The 22,632-nt window shown below is 38.7% G+C and overlaps 1 pseudogene; it reads left to right on the forward strand.

Moving 5' to 3' along the window:
- The first annotated feature begins 315 nt into the window (after positions 1 to 315).
- Positions 316 to 22,632, forward strand: part of LOC121169497 — a 38,516-nt pseudogene continuing 16,199 nt past the window's right edge.

A 22,632-nucleotide genomic window follows, 5' to 3' on the forward strand; every position in this document is an offset into this window, starting at 1 on the left:
CACACACTGTTAAAGCACTTGATATGTGCTTTATATAATTATTTTGTATAATTATTATAATTATATAATTATTAAATCTGCACAAATACAGTTTGCAGCAGATACACATGATACTCTACATCTGTAGGTTCCGCATCTATGGATTTAACTAGCAGCAGATTGAAAATATTCAGAAAAGAAATTCATAAATTTTCAAAAAACAAACCTTGGGTTTGCTGTATATGTAGTGTTAAACTGAATCTATGTGAATGAAGTGATGTGTAGGTATTATGCTAAGTATCCTAAGCACTATAGAGATGATTTAAATTATACAGAATGATGTACATAATTACATACAACTACTATGCCATTTTATATGAAGAACTTCAGCATCCAGATGCAGGTAATCGCTGCGGGTACAGCAGGTTCCGGAACCAATTCTCCATGGAAACCAAGGGAATTTGTGGTAATAATATGCTTATTTTAGAAATGAGACTTTGGCATAAAGAGGTTAAGTGACTTCCTCTATTCCTTGCACATGTGAAGTAGCAAAGCCAGCAGGCAGTCTAGCTCCAGGAGTTTCAGACATACCCGCTATACTCTAAAGGAACAAAATTGAGCATGAGATGCTTGCTTGGTATTGTGGGACATACTGGAAATTTGTCAAGGATTTGAAAATGGAAGAAGCTATTCTAGACCAAGAGAAAGCATATTTCAGTAGCAGGGAGCCATACCATAGCATGGAGCATTCATTAAATCGATATAACCTAGTTATCCATATGTAATCTAATTTAGAAACTAGTTCTGATCATTCCCAAGAAAAACAATTCTGCTTTAAGCTGCTGCACTTTTAACAGATTTATTAAAGTACCAAAATTATTTTCTATTCAGTTGCAGGTTTCATGAGTTTCACTGTTAACTGAATGCTTGTGATAGTACGTCAAAAATTACATCACAAAATAAGGTTAAAAAATCTACACAGTTTTCTCCAAACACACATTTTTAAAGATATTTTGAATACCATTACATGAAACTCTCTTCTTGTAACTGGAGGAAGATGCTATCATTTCTCATCCCACAAGCCAATATTTTCACGCAATGAGAATGAGCAAGGAATACATATGATTAAAAGAAAGCAGCTTCCTGTTGCTGGAGGTAGGAGTTCAGCTCCAAAAGAGGAGTTGCCAAAGTAGCTTGCTGGTGAGGTTGTTCTGTAACAAAATGGTACCAGAAAGAGTGGGCCACTCTTTCATTGGTTGAAAGAAGGAAACAGTGGCCAATCGGCATGGCAGAAAGGATCAGGGAAAACAATCAATGAAGGAGATAGGAATAGAAATGACTGTCCAATCAGCAAGTAACTGGCCTTATTGCTTATCTCCAGGGTTTTGTTTTTATTCTAACTCAGAATGTAGCTGGTATCTGTCTTCCCTTGCAGCCTTTTATAAACCAATTATCATGCCCAGCTTTCCCTCTTAAACTATCATTTTCCATCTTCTCCTACTAACTCATCATTTATGCTGCTTTCCTCTTCACAAGATGTCCAATTTCCTTTTGCAAAACAATTCTTCCAAATTTCCTCAGCCCATTTGCAAAAGCAGCCAGCACAATAAAACAGAGATCACAAAACTGGGAGGTTACTTTCTGTGCTGATGTGTGACAGAACAATTATTACACATCACTTAACTGGCTGGTACAGACACTCAGAGATTGGCTGTTATACCAAAGTTTAGGTTGTAGCAGCATTTTTCACAATTTTTTCTTTGATTTTCCCCCCTGGAAAAGGTAGACCAATCTTGCTGTCCCACTGCATATTTATGATTGTTCCTTTTTTCCCCTTTTTGCTTCAACAGTCTTATTTTAACAAATTGGATTTGTTGTGTTTGCCTATGGAAAAACACTCCTTTGTAGTAGCAGGAATCATCAAGAGAGGAGAATAAAAGGACTTCAGGCATATTTATTATACTTCAAATGACTCATATGCTAATAAAACAAATGCCTTAGAGTCAGTTGAGAACCTTCTGCACAGATTAGGAAAGGATTCACAGCAGCAATTAATTTAGTAAGTGAAATGGGAGTTTTTCTTGAGGGAACTGTTTTTATAAATGCTATTCACTTCACTCCCAGTTTCAAGTTTGTGATTGTTACTCCTATCTGTTAGCTTTTTGAAGTTCAAAATGAAATGTATTGTCCTATATCAAATTTACCGTTCTTTTAAGTCTGAGTGCAAAACATTGCTGTTACTCTCAAGGTTAAAGTTGCAGAGGAGGCATATCACACCATATTTTAGCTGATTACTTATTTTCAAACAGGAATATGATAAAGGATGTTGCTATTGGATGTACAAAGACTATGTGAAGCTTCTTGTGTAATGCTAGTTATTTCTATAGTTTTAAGATAGCATAGAAATCACTAAAAAGTGATTTCTGTGGGCTAACTTTAAGAATGACTGTGCCAGTGCTATGGTATAGTGACTAAAGCTCCTGTCTGCAGCACCGGCATCCCATATGGGTGCCAGTTTGAGTCCTGCCTGGTTTACTTCCAATCTAGCTCCCTGCAAAAGCACGTGAGCAGGTGGCAGAGGATGACCCAAGCACTTGGACCCTTGCATGCACTGCAACAGACCAAGAAGAAACTCCTGGTTCCTGAATTCAGCCGGCTATTCTGGCAACTTGGAAGTGAACCAACAGATTGAAAATCTCTCTATTGCCCCTGTTCTTTGTGACACTGCCTTTCAAATGAATAAACTTTACATTATGTAATTATTTGTTTTTGCCATTCCAGATCTGCATGCATAGGGGATCATACCTCACTCTTATTATTAAGCATCTATTTAATAATTCTATTATATTCCCTGCTGAAATACATGAATTTTAAGAAAAGATTAATTTCCTTTTTAAAATATTTTTTAAAATTTTATTTCAAAGACAAAAAGTTACAGAGAGAGTGAGAAAAATCTTCCATCCACTGTTTCACTTTTCAAAAGACAATAATGGTCAGGAAAGGGTCAGGTCCAGGCCAGAAGCTTGGAACTCCATCTGGGTCTGTCATGTGGGTAACAGTGACCCAAGCACATGGACCATTATCACCTCCTTTCCCAGTTTCAATAGCTGGGAACTGAATTTGATGTAGAGCATCAGGACTTGGACCAGATGAGATGCCTACACTGCAGATAGCAGTTTATACACTGCAACCACAATGTCAGCCCCTTAACAATAATTCATTAATATTGAAAGATTAAATCATATTAAATGTGGTCATTTATGTCTACATATTCATATTTAATTTTACAGATACTAAAAATAATGTACACTGGAAAACCAGATTTTGACAGGTAAATTTGTTTATATATTCCTTTCACTTTGGTTGTTTTCCCCTATGTTTTGACTTCATATTCTCTCTTTTGTAGTGGTACTGCTGAGCTTTCAGTAAAACTCTGCAAATTATTCCATCATGACATGTGTCAATTATTAATTAATATGTATCTATCACTAATAATCCAGACAGTAATCATCATTTGGTCATACTACATTATAATCCATAATGTGATCATAGTAAATGTTTATTTTTGTTATGAAAATTTTCTTGACAAAAACTAATGTTTAAATTTAGTACAATTATGCACTGTATATCATAAAATATAATTATAAGAGAAAACATCATTAATTCTAGATGCCAAAAATGCCATTATCCGCATCAGAATACACAAAATACATTATTAAAGAAAATCATGAAAGCAACTTATTTAGATCATTATATTCATTTTTGAAAAAAATGGTGAAAAAGTTTTTTAAAAGATTTTAAGAAACTCTAGCCTCAGGAGAATGTATTTTAGATTATTTAAAAAGTCAGCTTAAATATGATACTGAACAATGCTGTTAAACTAGAAATATCAGAAAATATCATCTAGTTAGTAGAATGAAAAACTCAGAAATACATTCATATCAATATATCTATATTTTATATAAACAACTAGATGAATAAAATGAAATTAATTGGAGAAAGAGAAATCATTCATATAGCAGAGCCCCAACTAAATTAAAGAGAATAATCAAAATAAAAATCACAGTTTGCAAGAATCACAGCAGTAAATACTCAGGAGAGACTTACCAAAGGACACCAAAATGATTGAATGAATCAAAATACTTGGGACCACTATTATGATGGAGCAGTGTGTGATGCTAGCATCCCATATGAGTGCTGTTGCTGAAAAACACTCCAAACTGGTTGAAGGCATTGTTATAGAACCCTCAAGCTGGGTCCACTTGCCTGACACATAGAAAGTCAATCATTGACACTGGAATGCTGAAAGAAAGTAGGCATTTTTTGCAAAGTGCAGAGCAAGCAGCTGGGCAGCTATTGCTTAATCCCCAGGCTTTCTAAGGAGTCAGGGGTGAAGGCAATTACAGACAGAAAATTGGGACTGAGAAGTACATACATGCAAGGTTTCTGATTGGTCAGTGATGCTGTAATCTTTTGAGAATTTATGATGGTCTGGTGGGCTCCAGGCCATGGAGGTTGAGGGGTTACTTTAATGTAGTTACAGGACTGGTTTCCAGATAATATTGGCCATTAAGGTTCTTGTCAATTAGAGAAGCAAATGACTGCTATGGATTACTGCCTTAAGTCAGTGATTTCCTTTTGATAAAAGACAGACAAGGATACTTTGTGTTATAGGATACAGACAAGGACATCTGGGGTCATGGAAAATAATGGATCTGGACCATGTTTTTACATTATAGGGCTTCAGCTTCAGTATGTGTCAGCTGCTCTACTTCCAATCCAACTACTTATAATGGCCTAGGAAATGGTCTATGTGTTTGGGACCTTGCCACCCATGTGGTAGATCAGATGAAGCACTTGGCTTCTGGCTTTGGCCCTGCCCAGTGCTGGCCATTGTGGCTAACCTGGGAGTACATTGGTGGATGAAAGCACTCTCTTTGTCACTCAATCTTTCATATAAATAAAAAAAAATTTTTTTTAAAGAAAGAAATGAAGATACTTAAATAATCTGCAAGGATGTGTCCACAAGATACTAATTAATTATCAGGAAAATCTAGGAACTTTACCACAGAGGCACTTAACAAACATTCCTTTAATGATCAAAGCTAGTACAGCAGTAAAATGACAAACTGCTATCATTGATTTCATGATATCCTGTGACGAAAAGAATCAATATTAATTCTGTTATTTCTGTCACAAATGTGTGAAGAACTCTAATAAAAGGGAGAAATCCAGCAAACCTAAACTGAGGGATTTTTGACTCAAACTGCTAAAAAATATCAAGGCTGTGAATAGAGAAGAAACTGAAAAAATGACTAAAATTAAAGGCAACATAATTTTCCAGAAAATAAAAAGCAGTATGTGAGCCTAGGGATGGATGCTGGACCACATTTCTCTTTTTGTTTAATGCGAAGGGTTATAGTACGGATGATTGAATTAAATAGGAATGAAAACTACAGAGTACCATTTCGTCACTTTGAAGTTCTTCATTTCAGTAAGTCATACTCTATACAAGGTTTTAGGAAAATACCTTTAAATATTTAGAAACAAAGAGGTAATTTTATCTCTAAACTTCTCTCAAATGAGTCCCATTCTGAAAGAAAGAAGCACAAATGTGAAAAGGTATAATTCTGACATTGGAGGAGGGATCTTGTTAAAGGAAATATAGAAATTATTCATACAAATTTTGTAGGATGTTGTAGGTCTGACATTATTTCAAAACAAAAACTAAAAAAAAATTGTGAGATTATTTTAACCATTAGCCAACTTGAAATCAAATCTCAAAGTCCTTACAGTTTGATCCATTAAAGAATATAAAAATTATTACATTCCAAGATTTCTAAAATGTGAATATTTTGCATGGAAATTTAATCATTCTTAGACTATATCTCCACAAGGTACGTATTAAATACAGGAAAAAACTAGTAACTTGTAGTAGAGAAACCTGGCAGAGAGTTGTTTATCTGATGGTCAAAGTTATCCCAAGGAAACATTTGTGGGTACATCCTCCAGGAGACATCAGAAATGGAGATTTATACATCTTTTTGATAGATTTATTTATTTATTGGAAAGTCAGATATACAGAGAGGAGGAGAGACAGAGAGCAAGGATCTTCCATCAGATGATTCACTCCCCATGTGAGGCCAATCCGAAGCCAGGATCCAGGAACTTCTTCCGGGTATCCCACACAGGTGCAGGGTCCCAAGGCTTTGGGCTGTCCTCCACTGCTTTCCCAGGCCACAAGCAGGCAGCTGGATGGGAAGTGGAGCTGCCGGGATTAGAACCGGCGCCCATATGGGATCCTGGTGCGTTCAAGGTGAGGACTTTAGCCACTAGGCCACACCGCCCGGCCCTGATAGCTTTCTTTAAAAACTAAATCTTTTTTTTTAAAGATTTATTTATTTTTATTGGAAAGTCAGATATACAGAGAGGAGACAGAGAGAAAGATCTTTCGTCCGGTTACTCACTCCCGCACTGACTGCAATTGCCGGTGCTGCGCTGATCCAAAGCCAGGAGCCAGGAACCTCCTCCAGGTCTCCCACGTGGGTGCAGGGTCCCAAGGCTTGGGGCTGTCTTCAACTGTTTTCCCAGGGCCACAAGCAGGGAGCTGGATGGGAAGCAGAGCTGCCGGGATTAGAACCCGCGCCCATATGGGATCCCGGCACATCCAAAGCAAGGACTTCAGCTGCGAGGCCATGCCATTGGACCCTAAAAAACTAAATCTTAAGAAAAGTAACTTGGTGGGCCTGTTGTGATATAGCCTCGTGGCTGAAGTCCTTACCTTGCAGGTGCTGGGATCCCATATGGGTGCCAGTTCATATCCCAGCTGCTCCTCTTCCCTTACAGCTCAATGCTTGTGACCTGAGAAAGCAGTAGAAGAGGGTCAAACCCTTGGCAACCTGAACTCACATGGGAGACCCAGAAGAAACTCCTGGCTCCTGATTTCAGATCAGCTCAACTCTGGCCATGTGGCCACTTGGGGAGTGAACACATGGACGGAGATCTTTCTCTCTGTCTCTCCTCCAGTCTGTAAATCTGCCTATCCAATAAAAATAAATAAATCTCAAAAAAAAAAAAAAAACCCAAAAGAAAAGTTACTTGAACTTCAGATAAGGGATACTACAATGTTATAAATAGATTGAAAATGTACAAATTTCAACAGATGTTTAAAAAAACCTTAGACATTATATTCTCCTTTCACTAGTGTCCCTTAAATTGATGATGAATGCTACGGCACACATCTCTCTTATAAGTAGGAATTTTTTACATCATTCAAGAACTGTATAATCAATTTTGCTTAAAAAGATACTGGAGTATATTAAAACACACCTGCCAAACAAATTTTGAACCATTCCAAACATGCAATAAGAAACCTACATTGACACCACTGCACCAGTACAAATACAATTAGAGTAGCAGTATTAGAGATAATCAGGATATTAGTAAATGTGTAGATTAAAGAATAAAAGTCAAGTCTGCTTCTCAAATATTAGCTTTGCATGAATTGCCTCAGTGCTAATCCAACTCAATAAAGCTGTAGGAGGCCTTGATAATCCAGGCCACTTTGCCTATTGCACTGAATGTGCATGACTCTCTCCACCATTAACACTTTCAGATAATTACAGTGTAGCCTTGCTAGCCATAAAATATCTTTTCATAGTTTCACTAGTGCAGCAACCTGCTTTCTGCAACTGCTATGGCAAAAATTAGGTGGCTTTACCAACAGAAATGTATGGGGTCAGAATTCTGGAAACTAGAAATCCATGGTCAAGATACTGGAGGAAAATGCTGCTGCTAAGGGTAATGAAAATGAATCCCTCCCATATGGCTGCTCTAGTTTCTTGAGACTTCATGGGGATGTTTGAATTTTATTGGCTTTCAAAAGCATTTCCTTCATCTCTTCCATTGTTCACAAGGTATTCCAGTGTGTAATCTCTGTGCTCAAATTTCCAGTTTCTATTAGGACATCAGTCACATGAGACTCCACAAAGGGTCAAATGACTATATAGCATCTTGAGCTACAGGAAGAAGTAGGGTCTTAAGGTTTCTTTGAGGCTCGTGTAAATTAGGGAAAGCTGGGAGCGGCAGATACGGTGAATAAAACTGACTTGCTATTGAAATTGTCTCTCAGAAAATAGAAATTGCCTCAGAACAGCTCTCTTCCTGATAGATATTTTACTAATGTACATTTCCATTACAAAAATAAATTTAAAAAGTGACAGTTTTTCCTAACAGAATCCTCCTATATATGCACTATCTCAGAATATCATGTTCAAAATATGCCAAACAAGTGCATTTTGGTGTGGCTTAGCCTGGTCTGCAGCATATCCTGAGGTATTGTATCTTAAGCCGCAGTACTAGAAATAAAATACGGAGGTTTGAAGTCAAATTCTGATTTTTATCAGTTGGCCATGCCATTCAATATCATCTGTTCTCAGTCTCTTCCACTAATGGTGACGTGAAATGTCTACTATAAGTAGGTATCTAGCCTGGAAGTTAAAATGACAGTTAAAAGACTTGTATTTCATATCAGAGTGCTTGAGTTTGGTATTTAGCTTAGCACCTAACTTCAACTTCCTGGGAGAGAGCAGTAATTGGGGCTTAGTTGGGTCCCTACCACCCAGATGGGAGATCTGGATCGAGTCCCTGGCTTCTTCCTCCAGCTTGGCCAAGTCTTGGCTACTGTGGAAACTTGGGGAGTGAATCAGTGAAAGATCTGTCCTTTTGCCTCTCTCTCTATGCTTTACAAATGAATACATTTCAAAAAGTGAAAAAAAAATATAAGCAAAAAGTGTACATAAGCTACTTTTACAGATTAACTCTAAACATCACAACGGAGCCAAATTTATGTGGAAATTGCTTTGTACCCTGGAAAGAAGTATGAGGAAATATTGTTTTTATTCAGTATGGTATTAGGCCAGGCATTTTGGCAAGCCACCCTCTTGCTAATGCACCTAAGAAAGCAGCAAATGTTGGTTCAAAACTTAGGTGCCTGCCATACCAGGATAGTTACTGGCTCCTGGCTTCAGCCTGGCTAAGTCCTAAAGATTCATACACACACTCTCTCTCTCTCTCTCTCTCTCTCTCTCTCTCACACACACACACACACACACACACACACACACACACACACACACACACACTGCCACCTTTCAAATAAATAAATAAATCTTAAAAAATAAGCATACTATTGTATAGGAATCTTACAATACTTGGCAGCTTGTAGACCCTTTACAAAATAAAGAACAAATTATTTATTGATTACAAAAGTTAAGCAATTCATTCTTTGCACTTAGAGCTCTTAGATAACTTCCTTAGACAGTCATCTTTTATTTCAGCTTTTGTGTTTCCTTACTGAAGAACCAATAATTTACCTGGCTCTGCATTTCTCCTTCCTCAAATGTTGCAACAGGAGGGATTTGTTGGCTTTATTGGGGCTTAGGAAACAACAATGAGTACAATCATATTTAGTAAATTAGCACACTACTACAAGATCTGCCTTGTTGGCATATTTATTTCAAGTTGGGTAATTTGAAAAACCACTGTCACAGAAATATCTTTCTCTGAAAATTTTCCCTTTTATGAGAGAAATCTTCCATATAAAGCAAATTTACAACAGTAAAATTATCTATACCAGAGAGTTTTTCTCAAATCATTTTATTCACCTATAAGATTTACCTATTATCAAGGTAATTGCCATTCACTATATGTTTCCTCCCATAAGTTGCTCCACCATCCCATCTAACTCTACTATGAACTGCAATTCTCTTTTCCTTTCTGTAGCTCGGGATTCTACATATGTCAATCATCTGCTCCCCTCCTTGAGATTCTTAACTTTATGAGACTCAGTTTATGAAAGTACTTAAAATTGCTTTTCCCCTTTTAATCTGTTATATTTATTTAACTCATAAACCATCCAAATAACAGAAATGTAGAAGGAAGAATTTTTCTCTCCTATTGTTTCTATCAAATATTGATTCTCTTCACACATCCTGTTCTGCCATGCTAATTCTCTTTCCTTTTGATGTTTTTCAGTTAAGCTAGATATTGCTTTACTATCACAGCAACTGTCTCTAAGCTAATATGAATCTTGCTTTCAATGATTCTCAAAGATTTTTTGTTCGTTTGTTTTGGATCTTCAGTCATCTAGGAACAATAAAAATACTGTGCTTACTTATGTAGACCCAGGGTGAGCACAGAAATATAAAAGGTAATGCCACCAGCTGAGAGGACAGCATTCCATATGGGTACCAGCTCGTGTCCCGGCTGCTCTACTTTTGATCCAAAACCCTGTTTAATGGCCTGCAGAAATCAGCGGAAGATGATCCAAGTATTTGGATCTGTGCCACCCACAAGGGAGTCCGAGTCCCAAATGAAGGTTCTGGTTCCTAACTTTGGCCTCACATTAGCCATAGTGGTCATCTGGATAGTAAGCAGATGGAAGATTCTCTCTCTCTCTTTCCCTCTGATTTTCAAAAGAAATTTAAAACTCTTTAAAATAATCCTTTAAAAAAGTTATAGACCCTGGAATATAAATTTCCATGTGTTACCTACTTCCACTGGCAGTGTGTGAACTTGGCCAAAGTATCTAATCTCTGTAGCCAGTTTCAGCCCCAAACTTTGAATGATTATGGGGATGATAATGATGTTAATATTTCATAGAATTTTCATGAGATTAAAACTAAATAATACTTGTAAAGCCCTTAAAATATTTATATACTTATAGCAAATTTTCATTAAGTGTTCAATGTTATAAAAATACAATAGAAACTTTTCTCACCTTCTTAGGGTTCCTACCTTGATCTGATGGAAGAACTGTACATGTGTGTATGTGTGCATCACTGTCACTGCATTTCAAACAAATAAGTCTTTATAATACATTTGGCAACTTTAAAATATTTTAAACAAAATATTGCTAATATTGTTAGACATCAATGCAAGTTTATTATACATTACACAGTAAAGAAAGTCTTAAATATAGAACGAGAAAAACAGATGTAACAAAATAATTTCATATACTCCTGTATTATCTATTAAGTAAAGAATTCAACTTTTTCCAGGTTATCAGTTTAAATTTTAATTTCTACATTTGAGCAACAAAGAGGAATATAAAGACAGAGTTCTCATGTACTGGTTCCCCTCCTAAATGCATGCTGCAGAGTCTCCCCCACAGGTTCCTCTAGCACCCTGTTGCCAAAGGGGGTGAGCCTGTTGCCCGCCATCCAGCCTCCCGGTGCGGGAGAGACAAACAGATGGACAGGGGTTGTCTAAGCAGTTCCAATTTATTTGGGGAGTACAAATTCTGAGATAGGGTAGTGAATAGTCTCAGGCCAGAAGTCCCAGGAATTATAGGAGGGGAGAACTAGGAGCCAATTGTCACCTGCAGGACTGCAGAAGCCACCTCCCATAGGCCAGGGGCAGGCGAGCAAAATGGCCCTGGCCAATCAGTATTTCTTTGAAACCACTTAACCCCTGCCCTGGTTCACGCCCAGGACTCTGTCCTTGGCCGCCATCTTGCTTCTCATGTATAACGCAGTGACCTTGACTGTTAGTCGCCATCTTGTTGACTTAATGACCTCTTTGCCCCGAGCCCCACAGCACGCAATGGCCACGATGGTTTAGAGGCCTAGAGCTGGAAACAAGGAACTCAATCACCTGAGTCATTTTCTGCTGTTTCCCAAATTACACATTAGTAAGAAGCTACAATCTGAAGTAGAGTTGGGAATCAAACTCAGGTACTATGATGTGGGATGCAGGCATCTTAACCACTAAGGTAAACAACTCTCCGTTTTGAATCTCCACTTGACTCACTTGACAATATTTAAATTGGGCTGATCCTTTTTTGGTCAACATATCTGGTAGCTAATTTGAACTTATAATGAATAATACTTATCACAATGTAATTTAAACACAAAAATTCAAGATCCATTTTTTAAATTTTTTATACTGATTTGAAGTATTAATTCAACAAATATTTATTGAAAAATAATATATCTCAGGTGCTGAACTAAGACATGGTTTTAGCTATCATTAGAACAGACGTGCTTACTAATTCAGGGAACACAGAGGAAAATAAAAAATGTTGTTGTAGTGAAGTTGTTCATTTTTGTAATAAATTTTTGTACATGTCTTATCAAAAACACTGTACAAACTAACTAAAATTTTCCAGATTGTGATGTAATTGTTTATGAAGACCTTCAGAGATAATCTTTCATTCAAATATAATCATTTAAAAATCATTATTCAATTAAATTCAGTACTATAAAATAAGATCTGATTATTAAGACATAATTCTGGGGTCCAGCAGCATGGCCTAGCAGCTAAAATCCTTGCCTTGAACACGCCAGGATCCCATATGGGTGCCAGTTCTAATCCCGGCAGCTCCACTTCCCATCCAACTTCCTGCTTGTGTCCTGGGAAAACAGTCTAGGACAATCCAAAGCCTTGGGAGACCTGGAGGAGGTTCCTGGCTCCTGGCTTTGGATCGGTGCAGCACCGGCCATTATGGTCACTTAGGGAGTGAATCATCAGACGGAAGATATTTCTCTGTGTTTCTCCTCCTCTCTGTATATCTGACTTTCCAATAAAAATAAAATAAATCTTTTTTTTAAAAAAGACAATTCTGACTGAAAGGTTGAATTGGGGGCTGGTGCTTTGTCACAGTAGATTAAGCTGTCACCTGTGGTGCCAGCATCCTATGCTAGAGCACCTTGCTAATGAGGTTGAGAAAGCAGCAGAAGATGCATTAAGCCCTATTTCTGGATTTGGTCTGGTCCAACATGGGCTGTGCCACTGCATCTGTTTGGAGAACAAACAAGTGGATGTAGGGTTTTCTGTCTCTTTCTCTCTCTCTCTCTTCCCTCTTTTATCTCTCTTTCTCTTTCAAACAAGTATATTTTTATTCAGAAAGATCAAACAGGAGTTTTTATGCTTTGAATGACATTTTAAAGTCATAGATACACTGAAAAATATGCCTCAGAAGACATATACAAGTACTTAAAATTTTCAGTGTAAAATAAAATTACAACCTAACTTTATTTTTCCCAATAATAAACTTTAAAGTTTCTTATTATTACTCCATTATTTTTCTGTCCCACTGCCTCTCACAGATTATCATTTTACCAGAATATACATATGCTTTTCACTCATTCACTTATCTGTATGTATTCCAACTGCACTATCATGTATATAATTCACAGAGCCAAGTCCCATTTGATGTCATTATTGTGACACCAACATTCAAATATTTTCCTATAATTTATATAGATTACAGATACAGAAGGAACATTAGCAGGGCAGAAGAGAAATCAGTTAGGAAAGAATAAGCAGTTCAGGTGAGTACCTGCTGAATATCATAGCCTTGTTCCTGATTCACTGTATCAGATTGGTAATAAAAGCGATTTAAAGTACATTCAAAAATTATTCCTTGAAAAACTATCAAAGTAAACTATCTTTGCTAATGATATTGCTGAAATAAAGAACATACTAAGCAAATTTCTCTTGATATTTAAAGCTTTTTGGATTATTAAGATATTCCCCTTTCTACCTGTAGCTGCCATCATTGGTTAGTAAATTATAAAGTATAATATTCAAACAGTTCAATTAAGAAAGTGGTTACTAAGAGATTCCTAACATGAAGAAAATTATGTTTGCCCTTCCTCATTTTGAAAGCAAAAAAGATAGAATACATTTCTGGAAAACCGTAATTGTTTTTAAAGCCAAAGGGGGAAAACTATGCATTGCCACTAGATGGCCCCATATATATTTCCCCTCTATGATAATGGGAAGATGAAAAAAACAAGTGAAAGAGAAATAAAGTGATAATGACTCTTAACCTTTTTCACAAGCAATAATATGCAGAATTATGAATCTTCCCCGGGTGTAGGCAACTGCCTAGGTTGCCTTGTACAGTCAAGTATTAACACTGCTGGGAGAAAAGCAGCCAGTGGCTGGTGGGCATTCTGTGCCTGTTTAATGCCAAATTTGTATTAACTATACCAGTGTGCCAGCATAGCTGCTTATTCTTTTTTTTTTTTAAGACATGTGGGGAAGGCAGATAATGCTGGGCTGGAACATGCCACCCTGGCCCCTAGGCAGGGGGGCTGCACATTACCCAGGAAAGTAGATCTGGGAACACAGGGTGTGGCAACAATTGAGAGCATATTTGACAAGGGAGGAATGACTTCTGGGGGCTTCCATGAAACAGGCCGCTACACTCACAAGTAACTGAGGGAGCTGAGATTGAGTGTTTAGAGGGCAAAAACTAGAGGACATGTCTGGGTAAGGCTAAGAAACCCACCCATGTGAGAGACTTGAGCTGGGCTAAATAGCATCACCTGCTGCCCACTGGTGTACACAAAACTTGGGGCAGGAGGCATGTCTGCCTGGGCTGGGCTGCAGTAACCACCCATGAGTGTTTGGAGCAGTGGTGGGCCATGTCAGGCTGGGCCCAGCACACTAGAACATGAAAGAACTGGATCTTGGGGCAGATTATATAGGGCACTTGTGAGTTCACCTCTGTGGGACTATAACTCCCACTGATTTACAGAGAGCTTGGGGTTGTGACTGGTCTAGTCAGGCTGGACCACTGAACTCAACCAACAAAAACCTACCTGACACTCATGGTTTTCGGGCTGGAAGGAGGCTGGGCAGGGCTAGGATGAAGTCCCTACTGGCACATGCAAAGACTAGGACTGAGAACAGGCCATACCAACCAGGGCCACAGTTCCTGCCAGCACTAATGAGATCCCGGGCTGAGAAAAGGCCTAATAGGGAGACTTGGAGAACTCACTTACTAGGCCACAACTCCCGCTAGAGATCACAAGAGCCAGGGCTGGGGCTGAGCCAGGCCTTAGCACCCATTGGCATTCAAGAGAGCCAGGATAGGGTGTGAACCACATGGCTGGGATAGATAGGCTACAACGCCCAGGAGCAAGAGCTGAGACTGTGGGTGGGCCATGTCAGGCTGGTTCTAAGAATCTATCAGCATACACAAGACCTAGGACTGGAAATAGGCCTGGTGGGGGAACTCTTGGGACTCCCCTGCTGGGATGCAGCTCACCCTGTTGAGTGTGGGAGCCCGAGTTATGGGCTGACCAAGCTGAGCAAGGCTATAGCACCCATCAGCATGCATGTGGGCTGGGTCTGGGGGTGTGCCAGAGTAGGCTAGGCCCCAGCACCTACTGGCTAACCAGAACCAGAATGGATGTGGGATGGGCCAGGCTAGACCACAGTACTCATCGTTTCACATGAGAGTGTGGTCGGGGGGTGGAAAGGCTCGGCTAGGCTATAGCACTCACCAGTGAGAGCTGGAATGAGTACAGGCCATTCAGGATAGACCAAAGTATCTGCCAGTTAGTGCCAGGATTGGAGGCTGGCCATGTCAGGCTGGGCCCCAGCACCCACTGGCATACTGAGATCCGGGGCTGAGAGTCAAGTCTAAGGCCATCCCAGGTGAGCTTTCTTGAGGGATTCCCAAACTAGACGGATGAACTCATACTTCAGCGACCCTGGAAAATCACTCTGTCCTTGGAGTTTATGTGTCAGGTCTGGGCAGTTGCTGATGTCTATGCTGTGGACAGCATGCTCAGATGCACACAGGGGACATGACAGCCAGCTAATCTAGTCCAGCAGGGGATATTTACTGCCTTATCAGAGGATGGAAAGTAGAACAGGTTAGACAATTTTTTGGCCAAGCTTTGCAGCATATTCTTGGGTCTGTAGAGGCCCTAAGGTAGACTTTGTCAACCAACAGACCTTGGAAATATTTTTTCAACCCTTAATGCAAAGAAGTCAACAGCATCTCAGAATTATCAAAACAACTCAAGTAACAACACCCTCCAACACTCTTCTCCACATGGGGATTTCTATGGTCTTCTGAAAGGACTGGACCACCCACTAATGTAGTTTGACAGCAAGGAGTGTCCCCTTTCCTTCCTCCCCCATAGGCAGGAGAAAAAAGAAACTGAAACATGTGTCCCACTCACCTTCCTCGATAACCACCCCACCCTAATTGGATGGCCACCTGGGAGTTCATCCCTCTCAGTAATTTAAAGAATATTAAAAAGAAATTTTAAAAGATTGTGAATCTAGCTTTTACTTATTTAGCATATCTTCACACTGTGAAACTACTAAAATTCTTTTGCATTCTAGCAATAACATTTCTACTGGTACCTATCAAGCTGTTTTAAGGACAAATTCTAATATTTAACTTTTGAACAACACCAAAATTCTTCATCCAATTTTATATCTGATGCAAATAATAGTTATTTCCTTTCTGAGTTTGGAGTCACTGCTATGATTTCTACATACTCCACTTCTCAATCTACTTCAAGCAAACCATCCCTCTTTTAAAATTTATAATAGTTTAAATTTGAACACAAGTAAGTCATTTATTTATTGATATGTATAAAAGCCAATCATTTTTCACGTAAAAATGACAGCTTAAAATATTAGTTGATTTATAATTCCCTTAGCTCACAACCCATGTAACAATTAGTTGCTTTTAAATAGATAATTTTACTGTGTTGTATTTATTCTGGAAATAGGAGACTCCTAAAGACAGTAAGGAATAATTGATTGCCTTAATGAGTAATCAGCTTCAGTTCAGCTGGTTACATAATATCAATGTGTGTCATTTCACCAATTACCATTACCTTGATTTTCTAATGTTCTGCCTTCTATGAAGAAAGAATTAATCCATTTCAGGCTTTGTGACATTTTTAAATAAAAAACAGAAATTAAACTTCTTTGCATATTTATATTTTCTTCACATGCTATCCAATTCAGGGACTCAAGTCTGATTTTGCCTAACATAAAGCATGCCAGAAAAATCACCTGTTCAGAAAAACTGCAATTCTGACTTCAGGTTTTAATTGGCAATTTCCTGGAAGATTCTGTTTCCTAAGGGCATTGGGCATTCCTGAAAAGACCCTAAATGCTGCAGGCTGCTAGGACCACTTTTGTTCCCCTTGGTGATCAGGCTAGCTTCCTTTGTTCAGTTCACTGTTTTTTTTCTCGGCTCTCAAAATTTGCTTAATTCTGGGGATGTTTTAGAATTTCTGAATGAAATACCCACCGTCGTGTTGAAAAACATAACTCCTGGACAGCCTTCCTACCCTAACATTTGGCTTTTATTAAAGAAGAGGCTAGAAAAGTGACAGAACCAGTTCTTTTTGATTCTATGCGAGTTCTTTCTTCCTGTTACACTACTAAATTGGCCATGAGATTTCAAAAGCGCATTGCAGCATCCAGCTCAGCAGGTTTCCAAATGACCGCACTTAGACACTTCTCTTTCCACAGGAGGGAAGTATCAAGTGAAGGTTAAAAGAAATCAGATTGTGTTGATCTTCTTGTTTGTTTGACAGTTAAAAAGTTATTTCACACAATCAAATGTGACTACGAAAAATGTCCAATATGTTGTGCTTTGTTCTTATTCTCCAGCTAGTACTTTAAAAATAGCAAAAGTAGACAAAAATCCTCCTTGCGTTTGCTAGGGCACTGGAAAACACGCCCCTCCCCCCCCCCCCATATTTCCCAAGGGAATAGCCAGGGCCCTTGCCTATAATGGTCTTTACTTTCTGTTGGGTACACACTTTTGTGCTTTTCTTGTTTCTTCATTCCAGAGCTCTTCATTGAAGGGTTAAGAATTGTACTGGAGTCATTTGAAGGACTCTTTCCCTGTTCTTTGAATGGCTTATCAAAAGCCATTCAGAGAGCACATTCCCTCAGGCAATCTATTCAAATTCCCAGAGACCTTTAAAGGTGTTAGTTCCCAAACTGTTTTACTCTAAGAGACTCAGATGGTCTTAGAGGAAAGGGAGATTGAAGAACAGAAAGATGAGTTCATGACCCACCCCTCTTCAATCCTCAAAACCCTCCTCTGAGAAATGAACTTTGATCTGCCATTGACTATACAATATTTACCTATGTATTAGAGTTATTGAATCAGAAGCATGCAGGGTAAGTAAAATTACAAAATAACTTAGCGTTTGTTCCTCTCCATTACATTTCTATCAAGTTTTCACATAGGGGAACTGTCATGTTCCACAAAGCTGGTCTTTGGAGGCAAGAAAGGCTTTCTTATTATTACTTCAGAGTAGAAAACAAACAAAAAAAGATGCCATAAACCTGCTTTCCTGATTGGAAGGTGTAGAAAAGCTTCATAGACTAGACTGGAGAGAGTTAGGTACACACAAATGCCCAGCAAGGCAATTTTGATCGTAATCTTTTGCCCCACTGCCACCCCCATGCAGGAGGCCACCTCACCTACAGCTCGCTGCTCTGCCTTCCCTCACTCTATGCATGCCTAGCTATTGTCTACAAAAAGCTAAAACATATAATCGGACAACTTTCAGGAAAAGAACACGGCAATAAGCAAGATGTGACAGGCAGGTGTGATGAAAGCCTGCTAAGCTGTAACTCTATCCTCCTACTTGTTTATGAGAATGCTCTCTTTACCAGAACACATCTGCTTCATCTGTAACCTAAGGAGGAATTCCATAAAAATACGGATATTAAGCTCCCCATGGAACTTGGGGAGGTGTCATACAATTCCAAGTTCATGTCATACCAGCAGATTCACCATGCTTTACCTCATAAAAGCAGTCAACCCTGGGGAAGGGGCGCTCTCCAGCCCTCCCTCCTGTATTCCATGGCTAGAGATGCAGCCAGGGGTCCTCTCTCTTCACCTACTCTGCTTTCCTTTGGGCAGCCCTCTGGCCCATTGCCCATTAATGATGTAAATTTCTGCATGTAGTACAATCTCTGCCCATAGTTGTCTGTGCTTTCTTATATGCAAAGAAAATTAGAGTTTGTCACTAAGTGAGGGCAAAGAGGAGTTTCCCAGAGCCCTTAGGTCTCAGAAGCTACCAGGATAATCCCTAAATCTCACAGGGAATCTTGACAACTACTGAAAGCATTGTTGGTTAGGCTAGAACACAGCTTGCTGTCTCCTTGTAAGAAAATAATTAGAGATTCGTGATATGCATGTTGGCAATATTTAATGAAATAGTATACCTGACAGGCAAGGTGGGCAGCTCAGTAGAAAATCAAATGCCCATCTGTGTTTAGACTGGGGTCTTTATGGGTAAGGGGCATATTTCTCCTGTATATCCTTGCCTCTCCCACAGTCTTATCCTAGGATGGTGCCAGGCAGAATATTTCCTGGCTGTGAAATCACTTCCTGGGGGAGTATTATCATGGTTTTATGGCACAGGAATATGCTAGGATGTCCAACCTCCCCCTGGAACGTTAGGGTGTAGAGAATGAAAATCCCCTCACTGGAATGTTATTGGACAGGAAAATTCCTAGGCAACAAATCTCTGCAATGTTACTGGGAAGAGCCTTTGATCTATAAATACTGGCTTGTTCTCAAGACATGCTGCCAAGCCATCTAGGTACCCTCCATCGTTCAGATGCACAAACTTCCCATTTGTTTTCTTTTCTCTCATCTCATACACATAGGTTAATGTCTGTCTTCCTGCGTAACATGGGGAGGTATATAAAATCAGGTCCTTAAAATATTCAGTGTCTCATATACAGTAATAAACCTAAAGTTCAGCATGAACAACACAAGCTTTATTCACTGCACACAGAGGTGAGAAGGGCAGACCCTAGCTCACAAATCAACTTCTCAACCTGTTAGAGTTGAAGGAATCATGGAAGCAGGGGAACAAAATAGAGGTAGGAGTGTTTGTAAGTGGGAAGAATATTCATGCCTTTTTGGGGAAAAGCATGGAAAGATTGATTCTTTTTGTCCTCTAAAGATAACTTCCAGTGGCTATCATGGAAGGAATATTATTTAGCATAGAAATTAGATTTCAATGACATCCATGGTCTTTTGAGCATTGCTCAGGCAGCCATACTGCCTCTGTTTGGTCCTGTCTGGTTAGACCAAGGATGAAATGCTGATTGCAAGACACCCTGTTTCAAACAGAAACAATGTTAGGGTGGGTTTAGAAACATAATCATGAACCTGGCACACGGCTTAGTAGCTAAATCCTTGATTTGTAGATGCTGGGATCCCAAATGGGTGCCGGTTCATGCCACAGATGTTTTACTTCCCATCCAGCTGCTTGTGGCCTTGGGCCAGGGAGAGGGAAGGAGAATAGAAGATGCCCCAAAGCCTTGGGACCCACACCCACATGGGCAGACCCAGAAGTGCCTGGCTCCTGACTTCAGATAGGATCAGCTCCAGCTGTTGTGGCCACTTGGGGAGTGAACCAGTAGACAGAAGATCTTTCTCTGTCTCTCCTCTGTAAATCTTGCTTTTCAATAAAAATAAAATGAGTCTTAAAAAAAAAAAAGAAACCTAGCCATACAGTATAGGCACTGTCCATCTTCATTGTAGAGATCTCTTACTACTGAAAATTTATTTGTGGAGGTCTAATTATGTTTTGCTATATATCTCTGCTATTTTCATTTTAAAAGATTTTATTTGAAAGTAAGAGGGACAGAGACAAAGAGACAGATCTGCTATCTCCCGATTTGACTCCTCAGTTGCCAAGATCCAGTATTAAGCCTGGCAGAAGCCAGCAGACTGGGACTCAATTCTGTTCTCCCACACTGGTGCCAGGGCTAAAACACATGAGCTGTCTTCAGCTGATTTCCCAAGCATATTAGCAGGGAGCTGGACAGGAAATGGAACAGGCAGGACTTAAACTGACACTCTAATATGGGATGCTGTTGTTACAAGCAGCAACTTAACTGGTTGTGCCACAACACTGGCCTCCAATCTCTGCTGTTTTCCTCGAATACTTTTGTTTCATGTTAACTTGAAATTCACTTTCACATCATAGTCTTTAAAAAATAATAATAGCTATAATTTTGAAGATATTTATTATCCATCACCCTTTCTAACTTGTTCCATATATGAAATAAAATAATCCTGACAACACATCTCTTTGAGTTATATGTTTTAACAAATGTATATCATAATTGAGATGCATCAGGCATTGTTTTGATGAGTTTTTGGATAATAATTCAGTATAAAATCTGAAGAGGTCTGAGAGAGGTACTATCATATATAATACATTTTATGCAAAAAAATGAAACTTAAAGACATGCTCAAGGTCATTGGCAGGACTCAGAACATAATGTTTGAAGTATACTTCATTGACATGCTGAGTATTTTGAATGGGAAGGGCACAGAAGAAAAATTTCTCTCTGACTCCCCACTTTCTATCCTTCCTTAAAAAAATCTCATAGCAAGTAGCATTCCTCTCCTCTGAAGCCAGGTAAAAAACCAAGGTGGGTCAGTCTCCATAAAGCTTTTCATGTGAGAAGGATGCTCACTCACATCGGTGGGAAGGAAAAAGGTTCAGATTCAAGACAAAAACAAGCAGGCCTGGTAGAGTTGCCTACTGCTTACTACTGCTAAGTCAGACATCCTTTTGTATATTGGCATTTCTCCAGAACTACCCATTTCATCAGACTTAACATAGAAGTACGCATTTCCCCACCTCAGTCTTTGGGATTTCTTTCCTGAAGGTTTCCAGGTCATACTAAATGTTCACTAAATGAATCTGTGATGGCTTTATCTTGTTTATTTTGTTATAGGGATTTCAGCAATGAATCTCACACTTGATAAGGAGGATATTGCCTTTTCCACTTACTCCATAAATTGGGTAAATGAAAGAGGTGAAATTTAAATTCAGAAAGTTTGGCACTAGAATATGTTAGTACAACATGATTATTTTATTTTAGAATATGGTTCCCTGATTCAGTATTGTAGGTAACTAGAGAACCAGGCAGTTACATGTACTATTTTATTACAACCTAGCTCTGACTAAATGTTAGTAGCCTTATTCAAGTTCTGATTCATATTGGAGTTATTATTATCAGAAACCCTACCTATTTTTGCTATATATTGCCATGATAGAAAGTGAATTATCCTAACTCTGCTGTTCCTCACAGAACCTCATACTATCAGTTACATATTCTCTGCATATTCCAAATATGTTCTCATTATATTCTCATCCAATTAATCACTGATAAAAATATCCAATGAGAATATAAAATACAGAACCTCAAAGCTCATAACTGGAGACTTCTCTCATGACATCAGAGGTGTTGTATTATATTAAAAACTTCTGCCTCTGAAGGATAAACAAGACCCATGGAGTTCATTTACAGTGTGAAACCAAATGCTAACTACAATTCACTATTGGTTCCCCAATGTGAAAATCATGGAATTTGTAAATTCTAAAATTTCATCTTTGGGGATTCTCTTGGCCACATGGCCCCTGCTGATCAAAAACGAAATAGACCATACTGGTCACTACTTCTGATCTCCAAGATAGTATGCACATCCCTCTTGCATTACCTTCTAACATGTCTGCTCAATGATTTTATGATTATGATCCTCAGTTTTGACGATGTTACAGTGAAAGATATGATTTTGGCATGCTTAATTTCACATAGCCAAATTTCATGATGAGCTGTCAGAATGTTCCACATGGTGGGCCACAGTACTAATATCACATAATCTTCATTATAAATCAGTTTTCTTGCATTTTCTGTCTTCTAAAATCTACTTGGATGATGTGGCTTATAGCTCCTTCTTCATTCTTCAGTGTTAGTGACAGCATGTCAACACCTTTTCTTTCCTTTCTGTAAAGATTTATTTATATTTGTAAGGCATAGCTACAGAGA

The sequence above is a fragment of the Ochotona curzoniae genome, unplaced genomic scaffold (genome assembly GCF_017591425.1).
Source record: "Ochotona curzoniae isolate NIBS_2020 unplaced genomic scaffold, NIBS_Ocur_1.0 scaffold_1852, whole genome shotgun sequence".
Lineage (NCBI taxonomy): Eukaryota > Metazoa > Chordata > Mammalia > Lagomorpha > Ochotonidae > Ochotona > Ochotona curzoniae.